Source organism: Triturus cristatus, chromosome 5_1, assembly GCF_964204655.1.
Source record: "Triturus cristatus chromosome 5_1, aTriCri1.1, whole genome shotgun sequence".
NCBI lineage: Eukaryota > Metazoa > Chordata > Amphibia > Caudata > Salamandridae > Triturus > Triturus cristatus.
The window spans coordinates 41,520,987-41,536,427 of NC_140587.1; the positions used below are offsets into that span (position 1 = coordinate 41,520,987).

The 15,441-nt window shown below is 42.1% G+C and overlaps 1 protein-coding gene across 4 annotated transcripts in view; it reads right to left on the reverse strand.

The window, feature by feature from the left end:
* LOC146830109 (solute carrier family 52, riboflavin transporter, member 2-like) overlaps positions 1-15,441 on the reverse strand; it is a 299,887-nt gene that overhangs the window by 87,720 nt on the left and 196,726 nt on the right. The window lies entirely within an intron of this gene.

Here is a 15,441-nt window from a genome sequence, read left to right on the forward strand (position 1 = left end):
GAATGACTCCCTTGAGTCCTTCCATAAAGGCCTCTGAAAAAAGACAGATGTTATGTAGGCGTATAGATGTGTAGGCTAAATTTGACCACTGTAGATGCAGTAAATAGCAAATGATATTTTGAACTGAAGAATCAAGCGGGTTGATATGGTTGTTATTACAATAAATAACAAACCGCTTCCACTTTGCTGCATGGCAAGCTATTGCAGTAGGTCGTCTACCTTCTTTAATAATGTTCATAAAGTCTAGAAGAAGATTCAGATAGCCAAGCTGTGAGAAAGTGCCATCTTTCTTGCATGGTATGCCCCCACTTTTTGCTGAGTTGCTGAATGTACTTTGACTGAGTGTGCCCTGGGCTCCTGCCAATCAGGTACCCAGGGCCTATGTTCCTGCCCTAAAAACTGTGCTGAAACCTAAACCCAAATTGGCAAACCCTGGCCACATGTCAGCCCCTGGTAAATGGTACACTAGGTACCCAGGGCCTTGTGACCAGGGAAGGCCCCTAAGGGCTGCAGGACTTATTGTGCCACCCTTAGAGGCCCTGTACCCTGGCACACACACACACACACACACACTGCCCTTGCAGGCTGAGTGTCTGGGTACAGAACAAAACAGTCGACATGGCACACATCCCTGTTTGCCATGCCCACAACACACACTGTCCTGGCATACCTCAGTCACCCCTCTAGCTGGGTGCCCTATGCCTGTGGTATGGGTACAGGTGCATGAGCCCTGTGCCCCTACAGTACCCAAGTTCATTCATGGGCACTGTAAGTGTAGTGCTGCCATTTAAGAGTATATGGTGCTGGGAGATCATCAACACGAACTCCACAGCACCATGATGGCTCCACTGAAGACTGAGAAGTTTGGTATCAACCTTCTCAGCACATTAAACCCCCACTGATGCCAGTGCAGGATTTAATGTACAATGCACGACAGAGGGCATCTTAGAGATGCCCCCTGAACCTAACCTACAATCCACGTCTTGTCTGAGGGGCTGTCTAGGCTGCCACACAGCAGACATGTTGCTGGACCCCTGGGTAGAGAGCCAACCGCTCTCCTGGGCCTGCAACAATGCACATCCTGGGCGAGGTGCTGGGTCTCCTCCCCCAGGATGGGCAGGGGAAGCTTCAAAGGCATGCCGCCTTTGTGAGCTTCTCCAGGCCACTTGCTGTACTCAGCAACTGGCCCCTACCGGTTCTAAACCCCCACTCTGGCGGGAAGACTGGCCGGAAACCCCAAGGAAGGGCAGGGGGTGTGCCAGCCTCTGCCAACCCCACCCCTCAGGTGGGGCAGGCGAGGTGAAGCACATCTCCGGGTTCTCGCCATCTTGAAGATGGGGAGCCCTGGCCAATCAGGACTAGGCCACTGCCCCCCTCCCACAGGAGAGTGGCAGGATAGGGGGGTGTACCCACTGGGTCCCTGCCCTTTACCTACCTGTAACACCCCTAAATTCAGTATTTAGGGGCAACCTGAACCATCCTTCCTTAGATCCAGATTCCGAAACAGCAAAGAAGATCAAGAGACAAGACCTGCCGTGCAGCTGCTCACAAGAGGAAGACTAAGGGAACTTGACCCCTGATGTAGTTTCGGTCTGTAGGTGCCAGCTTATATTTTTGTCTACTCTAGGTGTGACAACCTTTGCACGCACAGGGTCCTTAAAAACTTAATCTGCATGTTTGAGCATACCCTTGAGCACGGGCAGAGTGTGTGTTGCTCTTCAAGGGCCTCTTTGTGAAGTTGGGCCCCATGATATTCAGCAGCCCTATTGAGTAACTCTATGTACCCTACATTGTCGTCTAATGGAGAGGGTTTTGAAGGGTATAGATCAGGATCATTGTTTGTATTAGGATATGTATTGTAGTCAGTCCATGGATCAGGACTAATGTCCCATGGTACATCCCCATCCCAGTCATCTTGGTGCTCAGGTAACTGTAGTGGGGGTGAATTTGTTAGAATTAACAAATTTGTGTCAAGTGGGGAAGGAGGCATTATAGGAGGAGGAGAACGATTAGTGCCAACATTTTTCTTTTTAAGTGGAATGTGGTAAGCTTCTTCCATCTCTGGCTTCCGTTTACCTGGCAGTTTAACGTGAATATGTCCAGTTTTTGGATTATTTACTAGTTCTTTCTGTTGTCAGTGATGGAAGGCGGGACGTCGAAAAAGAGGCTCCTTGGATGGAGGAGGAGCCGATTTGTCTACCGGCGACAGAATTTTCAGTACCAAAGGTTTCCTCGCAGAGGCTTTCAGAGCAGAAGATTTTTGTTTCAGTGCCGAAGGGATGGTCATGCCAACGTGTTGGATTTCGGTGCCAAAGGTTTTGGTTCGGTGCCCGAATGGGGCAGACTCGATCCTGAGCCAGGAGGCTTTGATGTGCGTTTCAGTGCTGAGCCCGAAGGCGGGGTGTTAGAAACCTGTTCTCGTGCCGACCTTGGCCTGATGGCAGAGGGGGGACCAGAGCCTTTTTCTTCTGCATATTTTGGGGTAGAGGAGTGTCAGTACTTTCAGTAGGCTGCCCCTGCGGAACGTTTTCTTCCATGTCAGTTGTCTTCGGACTCTGAAATGTGTTCCTTCGCTTCCTCGGCTCCTTAAGCGTCGAAGACTTCATGGTAGGGATCTTCTCCGCTTTGTTGGTTCATTTCGTGACGTCAAGCCCGACGATCACGGAGCGCCTTCTTGGATGGAAAAGATCGGCACGCGTCGCAGTCCTGTTCGTCATGTTCCGTGTATAAAGACAAGTTGCATACTTCATGCAAGTCGGTGCGAGGATACTTAGCGCAACACCCAGGACAGAATTGGAATGGAGTCCGTTCCATCGAGTGAGAGCTGACCCTACGCAGTTAGGCCCAACAGCCCTCCACGATTTTTCTGATCAAAGACTTTGAACCGATACGATAGCGGAGAATGAGAAGCGTGATCGAGAAACAATACCGTCGAGGTAGTGGATTGCGCACAGAGGGGAACCTGATGGTGAAAAAAAACGATTTAATAATGGAGTCTATGCCCATACGCACTATCACTGAAAGGAGGAGTCACCTACCTCGTGACTGGAAAAGACTGTTTCGAAAAAAAACAAAGTGCAAACATCCATACCAAACACTAGATGGCAGACTTATGCAAAGCATGTGATCTACAGTTCACATGCCTCGAACATATATACACATATATACATACATACACACACACACACATATATTCTCTACTGGCGGTCGCCAGTAGATAGTTATTGTTAGGATCGTGTTTCCATAGGAAATCCGCAACATTCTATTTGGAATAACTTTGGCGCCGATTGACGAATCCTCGCGAAATTTTCAAAATAGGTGGGGCGCTCCGCTCCGCTCCTTCCCTGAAAGTCTCGGGGGGATTCGTCAAGCAGGGGCTGAGAAAAAGGGGTGGGTCCCAAAACGCGTTTTCCCCATGCATTTTTCCATAGGACCTTTAGTCCAAGCTACAGCCCGAACGGCTGAACAGAATTACTTGAAATTTGGCAGAGAGGTAGTCCTCAGGTCAGGGATGTGCCTTTTGCAGGTCTGGTGTAAATCTGTTCAGTATTTTCTGAGAAAATAGTATATATATATATATATATCATCAAAGTGCCGAAGCTGTAGAAGCGCACTCTCGTCGAACTAAACCAGTCGGCTTTCTTCTTAAGGGTATATTCTTGCGCTGCTGCTCCGTGGTTAAGTTTCATAGACCTGACGCGTTTCTAGGCTCTTGCCTTTCATCAGAGGTCGCTCGGAATAATGAGAGGGAGGTGTCTGGTGTTCCTTATTTATTTGTTTACTTGATTGCATGCCCCGCCCTCGTGGACTTGAACGGTGCATGTTGGGAACAAAAGTTCATTCAGACAATTATTCACCTTGGTAGGTCCCTTTCAAAATTATATTAAGAGCATCTTTTCACCCATAGTGGGCCCCAGAGTAGAGTGCAAGTTCTTTGGCCCCAATGCGGCTCGCCGAACTAGGGCCAAAGAACTTGCACTCTACTCTGGGGCCCACTATGGTTGAAAAGATGCTCTTAATATAATTTTGAAAGGGACCTACCAAGGTGAATAATTGTCTGAATGAACTTTTGTTCCCAACATGCACCGTTCAAGTCCACGAGGGCGGGGCATGCAATCAAGAAAACAAATAAATAAGGAACACCAGACACCTCCCTCTCATTATTCCGAGCGACCTCTGATGAAAGGCAAGAGCCTAGAAACGCGACAGGTCTATGAAACTTAACCACGGAGCAGCAGCGCAAGAATATGCCCTTAAGAAGAAAGCCGAATGGTTTAGTTCGACGAGAGTGCGCTTCTACAGCTTCGGCACTTTGATGAGACAAATTCAACGCGGTCGCCGTACCGCGGGAAGCAGCACCGTCCTGTTCATTCGAAAGGAAGCCGTGGATCGGAACTTTGTCTGAACCCCAATGCGGCTCGCCGAACTAGGGCCAAAGAACTTGCACTCTACTCTGGGGCCCACTATGGGTGAAAAGATGCTCTTAATATAATTTTGAAAGGGACCTACCAAGGTGAATAATTGTCTGAATGAACTTTTGTTTCCAACATGCACCGTTCAAGTCCACGAGGGCGGGGCATGCAATCAAGTAAACAAATAAATAAGGAACACCAGACACCTCCCTCTCATTATTCCGAGCGACCTCTGATGAAAGGCAAGAGCCTAGAAACGCGTCAGGTCTATGAAACTTAACCACGGAGCAGCAGCGCAAGAATATGCCCTTAAGAAGAAAGCCGAATGGTTTAGTTCGACGAGAGTGCGCTTCTACAGCTTCGGCACTTTGATGAGACAAATTCAACGCGGTCGCCGTACCGCGGGAAGCAGCACCGTCCTGTTCATTCGAAAGGAAGCCGTGGATCGGAACTTTGTCTGAACCCCAATGCGGCTCGCCGAACTAGGGCCAAAGAACTTGCACTCTACTCTGGGGCCCACTATGGGTGAAAAGATGCTCTTAATATAATTTTGAAAGGGACCTACCAAGGTGAATAATTGTCTGAATGAACTTTTGTTTCCAACATGCACCGTTCAAGTCCACGAGGGCGGGGCATGCAATCAAGTAAACAAATAAATAAGGAACACCAGACACCTCCCTCTCATTATTCCGAGCGACCTCTGATGAAAGGCAAGAGCCTAGAAACGCGTCAGGTCTATGAAACTTAACCACGGAGCAGCAGCGCAAGAATATGCCCTTAAGAAGAAAGCCGAATGGTTTAGTTCGACGAGAGTGCGCTTCTACAGCTTCGGCACTTTGATGAGACATATATATATATATATATATATATATATATATATCTATAAGCGCGCACCGTGCGCGTACGGTAAAACTTACCGTACGCGCATGCTGCCGTGGCTGTGCGCGATTCTCATTGGTTGTTAAATCTTAGTAAACATTCGAATCGGTCGAAACCAGGAAGTGTCGGCCGCCATTTTGTCTCTCGCAGTCTGAGGGGGTGAAAAACAAAGGTGGAGAACGTGAAAAGGGGGCAGGGTGGACAATTCCTGACCCCCTAGCCTTTTTCAGGGGGTCCCAGAAGGACCCCCAAGGGCCAAAATTTCTTTTAATTTTGTTTCGAAAAATCGCGGAGTGCGCATAGCGTGCGCGTACGGTATAAACGGAAAAATTCCGCTAACTGCGTAACGTGGGCGTGCGGTGCGCGAAGCGCACGGCACGGTGAAAAACCTTAAAAAAAATAATTAAATAAATACATAACTTAGCATTTAAAAAGCCGTACAAATTCACTGAAAAAACCATAGGTTTCACACACGTTATAGTTAGGAATTAGCATTTAAAAAACCTTGCAAATTCACTTAAAAAACCATAGGTTTCACACATGTTATAGTTAGCTGGACATTTCACTCGTGAAAAACCATTGAAATTCCCCCGTTATAGTTAGTGCAGGCAACTATAACTCACGCGACCGCAATCCTCTGCTGATGACGTCAGATATTACATCACTGATGACATGTGTGTCTTTCTGAAAAAAAAATATTTGTAATATATGTATAGCTAAAAATTAATGGAAGAAGACATGGGTAAATAAGTGTCTAAATACAGTGATGTAATATCTGACGTCATCAGCAGAGTATTGCGGTCGCGTGAGTTAAAGTTGCCTGCACTAACTATAACGGGGGAATTTCAATGGTTTTTCACGAGTGAAATGTCCAGCTAACTATAACATGTGTGAAACCTATGGTTTTTTAAGTGAATTTGCAAGGTTTTTTAAATGCTAATTTCTAACTATAACATGTGTGAAACCTATGGTTTTTTAAGTGAATATATATATATACACACACACACACATATATATATATAAATATATATATACACACACACATAATATATATATATATATATATATCTACTAGCGGTCGCCAGTAGATAGTTATAGTTAGGACCTATTTTCCATAGGAAATCCGCAACATTCTATTCCCAAGTCTGGTGCTGGTTGATGAATCCTCGCGAAATTTTCCAAACTTTTGGCCAGCTCCGCTCAGCTCCTACCCTGAAAGTTTTGTGGTGATTCGTAAAGCGGGGGCCGAGAAAAAGAGGGGGGTCCCAAAACACGTTTTCCCCATGCAATTTCCCATAGGATCTGTTGTCGCAGCTACAGCCCGAACCGCTGAACGGAATGACATCAAATTTGGCAAAGAGGTAGTCCTCAGTTCAGACTCGGGCCTTTTGCATAAATGGTGTGAATCTGTTCATTAGTTCCTGAGAAAATTAGGGTAAAAAAGTTAGTGATATCTATGGCCGGGGAGGATCCGCGGACCCTACCCGCACCGTAAGCGCACCCTCCCCGAATCGAGCGCGCACCCTCCCGATCGCGCGCTGAATGCTAATTGGTTGTCGAGTGTCTGTCTACATTCGAAACTAGGAACTGTTGGCGGCCATTTTCTGCCTCGGTAGAAGCGAGGCTGAAGAAGCAAGGGGAATAAGTGTGTAAAACATATAAAGGGGGCAGAGTGGAAATACTCTAACCCTCTAGAGGTGCTTAGGGGGTACCCCTTTTAAAAAAAAACGGCGAAATGCGCGCAGGGTGCGCGCATCCTATCGCGTTTGGTGCACGGATCCTCTCGCGTTGGGTGCGCGGATCCAAGGAAAAAAAAATGCAAAAAGACAAGAAATCATTGGTTGTATGACAACTTTCTACACTGAAAGGTAGGGTGTATATTTCTGTTTTTTAAAGGCATGATTCTTATTGGTTAACAAAAACTGATTGTAAGGAACATTATATATGATATGCTGATATGTTGAAAAATCAAGCACACTTGCTGTCTTGTTTAGCAACATTGTGTGCTGAACTTGTGACCTGTGTGCTCAGTGCAGTGTTTCATGACCTGTTTCTATGGTAACAGGCAGAAGGCAGATTGGGGGGGGAAGGTTGAAATGTATTTAATTTGGAAAGGGTTGGAATGTTTAACCAATAGAAATGTGTGTTTGCTTTTGAATTTGTGTGTGAAGGATTGTGTTTTGATGTTTACATGTATGTGTGTGGAAAATGAAAGGGAAACTTTGCCATTCTTTGTTTTTGCTGAGAGGTGCACAGTGCAGAGATTCTGTAAAAGAAAATATGGTGTGTGACTGATATCTGGTGTGTGACTGATATACTTCTTAACCCCTTCTGTGCCACGCCCTTTCCCCCTCCTGTGCCGGGCGTTTTATTAGTGGGTGGGGTTCATGGCGAGATAGTCTCGTCATGGGCACAGCGCGACCGTGCTCCATGACGAGACTATCTCGTCATGGGCACTGAAGAGGTTAATCTACAAAACAACTTGAAAGGTGAGTTATTTGATTGTGAGGGGATGTATGTAGACTATTTTGATTTTAATCAGACTAATGTTTTTCTCCTGCTAAAGTGTAGGGAGTACTTTTTTTCTCTACAATCTTATTGACAGTGTGTGTGTATGTAGAAACCATTCTGTGATAAGCATTTGTGTTTTTCATGTGTTTGCAGACCGATAACTGTGCTGTTTTTATATTTTGGTAGAATTAGAAACCAGTCATTGTTTATGAATTTGTGAAATGAGTTATGTTTCTATACTAAAATGTAGTACCCCTAGATGAAGAAATGAGTTTTGGTATAGTGTAAGGGATAGTGTTGTTTGTCTAGAATCACACAGTGAGTATGTGTGCATTTGGGAACCACTGTGAGAGAAGTATTTGGTAACATTGTGTATTTGCTGAGAGATAACTGTTTTAACCTGTCTTGTTGTCAAGTTTTAGTAGCATTGGAAGCCAGTTTTTGCTTATGCTTTGATTAAATGAGTCAGGCTTTGACACAAAAGCGCAGTCCTGAAATATGTAGATTGTGTGCAGTTCCCTTACCACTTCCACTGTAGTGAATGAGTTTTGGTAAACTCCTAGGTATAGTGGTTGTTGTCTAGAATCACACTGAGTCTGTGTGCATTTGGGAACCACTGTGAGAGAAGCATTTGGTAACATTGTGTATTTGCTGACAGATAACTTTTAAAACCTGTCATGTTGTCAAGTTTTAGTAGCATTAGAAGCCAGTCTTTGCTTATGCATTGATAAAATGATTCATGCTTTGACACTAATGTGCTGTACTTAAATAGGTAGATTGTGTGCAGTACCCTTACCTTTTCTAGACTAGTGAATGAGTTTTGGTAAACTCCTAGGATAGTGTTGCTTGTCTAAAATCACACTGAGTCTGTGTGCATTTGGGTAAGGATTGTGATAGAAGTATTTGGTAACATCGTGTATTTGCTGACAGATAACTGTTTTAAAACCAGTCATGTTGTCAAGTTTTAGTAGCTTTAGAAGCTATTCTTTGCTTAAGCATTGAGAAAATGAGTCAGGGTTTGACACTAAAGTGCAGTACCATGTACTATTCTATTCACTGTGCCAGAACTGAAAATGTAAAAGTTTTACCCAGGCACTGTCCTAGCAGTAGTCTGATGATCTAGTCAGTTTCCAAGTACTCATGTTGTGAACCATACATTACCACATAGACTGCTTCAAATGCCTATTCACTATGCATGCAGGCCTCTAACCACCTACACAGTTGTCTTCCACACCTTCAATACCCCAGTCAGTATTCATACACTTCTAGCAAACACCCTGTTACTCACCCAGTGTGTCTCCATGAGGTACTGTAATCATTCAGTCAGTTAGCATGTAGTCTTTTAGTGAGGTAGACTTTAGGGCATGAACTGCTTCAAAGTAGTATGCACTATGCATGTAGTGTTTTAACCATCGTCACACTTGTGGTTCAGGGCTATAGTTTCTTAGTCAGTTTTTATATAAAATGTGTTTGTACAGTAATGGAATAGTATAAATTTGAAAGTTATTAATATACATTTATTTGTGATTCTTTTTTACAGATACTATTTTTCAACGTAAAAATAGAGAAATTATGCCAGACAGAAAAAGAAAAGAAACTCAGAAAGGCGCTGGAGCAGGAGTGTTTCTCATCCGTTTGCACTCTTCTCGTGCAAGATTGTTTGGATGAAGGGTCCTTAGGTGTTTCATCATACTTGCCATGCCGTACGAGTATTTCTTGTTAGGATCCCCTCGCAACAGAACTCTTTTGCAAATCTTGCACGTGACCAAGGTGGCATTGGTCTTTGTTTGCCCCTCGGGAAAAGTAAAAAATGTCCACACCACTGAAGAAAAACGTTGTGGGCGTGGTGCCTCCTCCAAAAATTCATCCTTCGATTCAGTGAATATTTTAAAGCGACAACATTTACAGTTTTTGTAAAGTTAAACTTATAAAATGTTGTTATCCGCAAGCATTTTATATATCTGCGATTTGTATCTTGTGGTATTTTGCTGAGAATAGCATGTTTTTTTTTTTTTAACAATCTTTCTGATTTTTTTTTTTTTGCCCGCTGTTAAGTGATGAGTACGATTGAAATCACTATTTTTAGAGAAATTCAATATATTCTGAGAACAGCAAAAAAGGCAAAACAAATTACTTTGTGGAAATGATGCTGTGTTGTAAAAAATGTATTATTACATGTTATAATTTTTTTTCCTTTTCTTTCACAGATCCAAATTTTAAAATAAGCAATTTATATGAATTTAGACTGCAATGAAAATCTGAAAAAAATGTATACCATTTTTTATTGCTATTACTGTGAAGGTAAGTTTAACTAAGTCTCAATATGCAGAATGAGGAGGTCTGCAAGAAGCTACAAAGTTGAAACACGTTTCTAAAAACACTGTTTATACCTATGTAGTTTTGAAATCTGACCATAATCAGATATCATGTGACCTGCAAAAAAAGATTTGAGGGGTTCATAATATTTCCCATTGTAGCTATTGAAGGACCACAATCATTTCAATCATTCTTCTTTGAACATCTTTGCAGACAAAACTCTGTGCTTACCTTCTATCATTCACAAGGAATTTTAAAACCCAAATGTCACTTTTTGTAACATAGTTATTCGCAAGACACTCTTTCATATTTACAAAGAGAGGAAAAGGCACTCTGTGCACTTTATACTCCATGTAAATACAACCTCATTATGCACACCAGTTTGCGATGAAAGGGTTTTCATTAAGTGTTGTTGTGCACGATTGCACTGAATACTCATAGAACAAGACACATGTCTAGATTTATCATAAATCATAAATCTCGATATGTGTGTGAATGCTGCACCATTCTAAAATTGGTGTAGGAAAGCACAACAAGGAGAATTGTTTTGATTTCTCCACATTTTTATATCTTCAATGCATGCTACAATGCTCAGCATACATTGAAAGAGAAAAATGCCTTTACTGATTGTTTTTGTGCAGGAAGGTGTGTCTTCCTGCACAAAAACAAACAGCACATGACAAAGATATCCTTGCACTATGGTGCAAGGGTGCCTGTGTCACCACATGGCTGCAGTTTAAGCAGCCGTGCAGAGAGAAGCATAGATTTGCAACATATTTATGTACATATGTTGCATCCCTGTGCTTCGGAAGTACTACAGCACACTGCAGTTAAAGAGGTTACTGTGTGATGCTGCAGCATTTCCTCATAGTTCTGCACTTATACATTCACCATACGCTACTAATGCATTCATTCAGTCAATTACATACTACACATACATTCATCTAAACTTTCACACACTAACAAAGAAATTTAGCTCTTTTTTTAAACCAAGAAAGTTAGTTCTTACAAGAACTTTTTTCTTTTCTTCTTTTTTGTTTATTTTTTCGGGGGTTTTCTGAACAATTAATTTTTGGGGGTTTTTCTGCAAACCCCCCCCCCCCCCCCCCCCCCCCCCAAAAAGGAACCAATCAATGAACTTCAGGGAACAATAAAAAAAAAAATAGCAAATGTGACTTTCTTGCCGGCGGCAGATCAGATCGATCGACTGCTCACCGTAGTACAAAGTTACATTGCACTTAGTGCAGAGCACTTTTAAAAATTGAAATAGAGGACGGATGTCCAAATTTTGGGCTGATGGATGCACTCTTGAAGTGCTCGGCTGCGATGAGGTGGAAGGCGCAGGAGCGTTTCTCATCCGTTTGCACTCTTCTCGTGCAAGATTGTTTGGATGAAGACTCCTTAGGTGCTTCATCATACTAGCCGTGCTGCACGAGTATTTCTTGTTAGGATCCCCTCGCGACAGCACTCTTTTGCAAATCTTGCATGTGACCAAGGTGGCATTGGTCTTATTGTGCCCCTCGGGAAAAGTAAAAAATTTCCACACCACTGAAGAAAAACGTTCTTTGCGTGGTGCCTCCTCCAAAAATTCATCCTCAGATGTATGAGGAGATGCAGGTGATGCCTGCTGCCCTGAAGCCATTTTTAGTTGAAAAAAGTTAGAGCTAAGTGTAAACTTAGTCTAAAAAAATCTTCTCTGCAAAGAGATGCTCCTCCAAAGAAGGTCAAAGAAGAATGATTGAATTGGGTGGGGTCTTTCAATAGTTAGAAGAGGAAGTGTAATGAACCAATCAAATCTCTTTTTTTGCAGGTCACATGGGATTCGCGCACCCTGCGCATACGCTGCATTCACCCAGCGCGCATACGCGAAGTTGAATTAAAAAAAATTATAGGATTAGATGTAAAAATATATTAGTTTTAAGACTAGTTTAGAGTTTGTCTTGAATTAATATTTACATGAAATACATATATATATGTTTTTTTAAATGTTAAATATTTCACGGGATCCGCGCACCTACCGCGTCATAGACGCAGATGACGCATCGCGGAAGCGCGTAAATGGCGCATTACGTACATCGATCGTGTCGCGTATAGGCTGGGAGTCACGTACCTGTCGCATTGCGATCGCGCACTAAACACGTACCCAATGCATACCATGCGCGGATGCTAGCGATCGCGCACTAAACACGAACCCAATGCATACCATGCGCAGATGCTAACGCATAGGGATCGAGAACGGTGCGCATAGGGTGCGCGTAGCCAAAAACGTGGAAAAAAAATATATAAAATAAAGTTTTGAACATATAGTTAAAGAAATATTTTTAAAAATATTAAAAAATATGTTTGAAAAACCCAATACAAACAAATAATATTTTTTAATTTTTAAAAGAATTAATTAAAAAAATTAATTTAAAAAATGGTGATAAAAAAGAATTTAAAAAAAACAATGAAATTGACACACTGAATTTGAAAAATATAGAAATCCAATGAAAATCATTAAACATGATATCTTTAGAGATAAGTTATAAATAGGAATTAGCATTTAAAAAACCTTTGAAATTCACTGAAAAAAACATAGGTTTCATGCACGTTAAAGTTAGGAATTGGCATTTAAAAAACCTTTGAAATTCACTAAAAAAACCATAGGTTTGAGGGGCGTTATAGTTAGCTGGACATTTCCCTCATACAAAACCCCAGAAATTCCACTGTTATAGTGAGTTCAGCTAACTATAACTCGCGCCCAAGCAATGCACAGCTGATGACGTCACATATTACATCACTCATGACATGGTCAGTGACATCACTGATGACATCACTGATGACATCTCAAATGACATCACTGATGACATCACTGATGACGTCATCCATGTGCTAAATTAGTGCATCTTCTCACACCCTAATATAACCTTTGATACACCGACTCAAAATTTCAGACGGCCATTTTGAAAACCATAGATACTCCAATACCAATAACTACATACCCACTCATTGACTCTTAGGTCTACATACATCTCCACTCACTCACCTGTACAGTCACTCATACTTACAGTCACTCAGTACAGGACAATCATATGCATTAATACACCTATATAGACACTCACACACCACCAATCATCCATTGAGGTACTGACACACCTAGTCAGTCATGCAAATAATTAATTACAGTCCCATTTACTCACCTATGCAGTTAAACACACTCAAGTTCACTTACTCATAAAAATACTAACAAATTCTGACGCTCTTATACAATTACTGATACAAGCACACACTCATCCATACAGCCACTCCCAAAATCACACACTCTCACCTATAAATAGTTATATACTTACACACATATACACTGCGTTTCACATATGTAGTTACTGACACATGTACAACTGAGATATACATTCAATCACTAACACACCCTTACATACAGTCACCCAATCATACGGTCCATTATAGATGCACTCTTAAAACCATGCACCCACTGAATCACCCACTCACACATCTATGCACAGAGTCACACACACACCCTACCCACACAAACACTCAGGCACCCATACAGATACACAGACAACCAATCAAAAACCCATATAGACACTCATAACTATTCACAAAACCATGCAGCCACTTATACACCAACACACAGACACATACAGACATTCACACAGTTTAGTCACTAGTCTGCAGTAAGATACATTTAATGACTCACTTAGAGTCAGTTACGCACCTAGAAAATCACCCATTCACACACTTCTACACCCACTCATTCTTCCATAGGCCTTTTACTATAAATATATAAAACATATTTAAACTTTTCAGAAAAACACACATTCACTGGATGATGTCATCAGTGATGTCATCAGTGAGGTCACTGACCATGTCATGAGTGATGTAATATGTGACGTCATCAGCAGTGCATTGCGGGGGCGCGAGTTATAGTTAGCTGAACTAACTATAACAGGGGAATTTCTAGGGTTTTGTACGAGGGAAATGTCCAGCTAACTATAACGCCCCTGAAACCTATGGTTTTTTTAGTGAATTTCTAAGGTTTTTTAAATGCCAATTCCTAACTTTAACGTGCATGAAGCTTATGTTTTTTTTTTAGTGAATTATATATATACACACACACACACGCACATACATACACATCCGGATACTGTGATCAGGCAGTGCCCTCCCTCCATACCTTCCCTTTTCTCCTCTTCCCGTCTGACTGACCTGCAGAACAGATCGACAGAATACATTCAATCCAGTGTTATTCAGCAAATGCCATCAACAATTAGTTAAGATGCTAAATTAACTTTGAATGCAAAGCAAAGCATCCACAAGCTAGAAATGTGTGTAACGAAGGGAAAGCAATCGCGATTTATGGGGAGTGATGGATGTGGGCGGTGGCCACCCTATGCCTCCTTTGTCGCCCCTACTTGCTAGTAGAGCATGAGATGATGTCACAGCACAAGAGGGTCCAGCACTGCAGAATATTGTCCAATAACAGTACAGCGAACTCTCAGAGTATAATGAGAGGCAACATCTGGGTAGACTACAGACATCCTATCTAGCACACAAGATGACATCTCATAATGTTAGCGAGATCTCTCAGTCTTGGCTAACATGAGATGACCTCTAATAACCTTCCAAAAATCTTTCAGACTGTACATAACTTGAGACTGCATTTATCACAGTGTGTGACAATAGTACAGACATCTGTCAATGTATGGAACACATGAGATGGCATCAAAATATTATATATTTCTGTCAGAGTACCTACAGCACACAGGATAAGCCATCTCATAGCAAGATGACACATAATCACATTAGAGACATCTCTGTAGGTATATAGCATAATACAGCACCAGATAATATTACAAGCATCTGTTAGTTTAAATAGCATGTGAAAAGTGCTCATAGTTTTACGGACTACTACAGGTATATTTTCTAATTGAAAACACATCTTCTGCACTTAAAGGCATATCTCACAGTGTATAGAACATGGTTAACTTTAGTGATATCTGTCATTGTATATACACCAAATGAGATGTCTGAGATATACATACATGAAAAGACAGAACACCTGATTAAGTTACATACATGCGTGTGTTGGTAAGATAAAACCAGGGAACCTCCGATATCATTACAGATATGTCTGAGTAGACGCAACACACCTTAACAGTCTGTTTTCGGAGTCTTTCAAACTAAAAACATCATGAGATGATAGGCCACAACAAACTGTATATTTTGAATAATGCCTGCAACATGCCAGCTGCCTTAGTACCATCTCACACTGCACCTGGTAACATATTACCAACAATGGATGAATTCTCCAACAACGTTAGACATC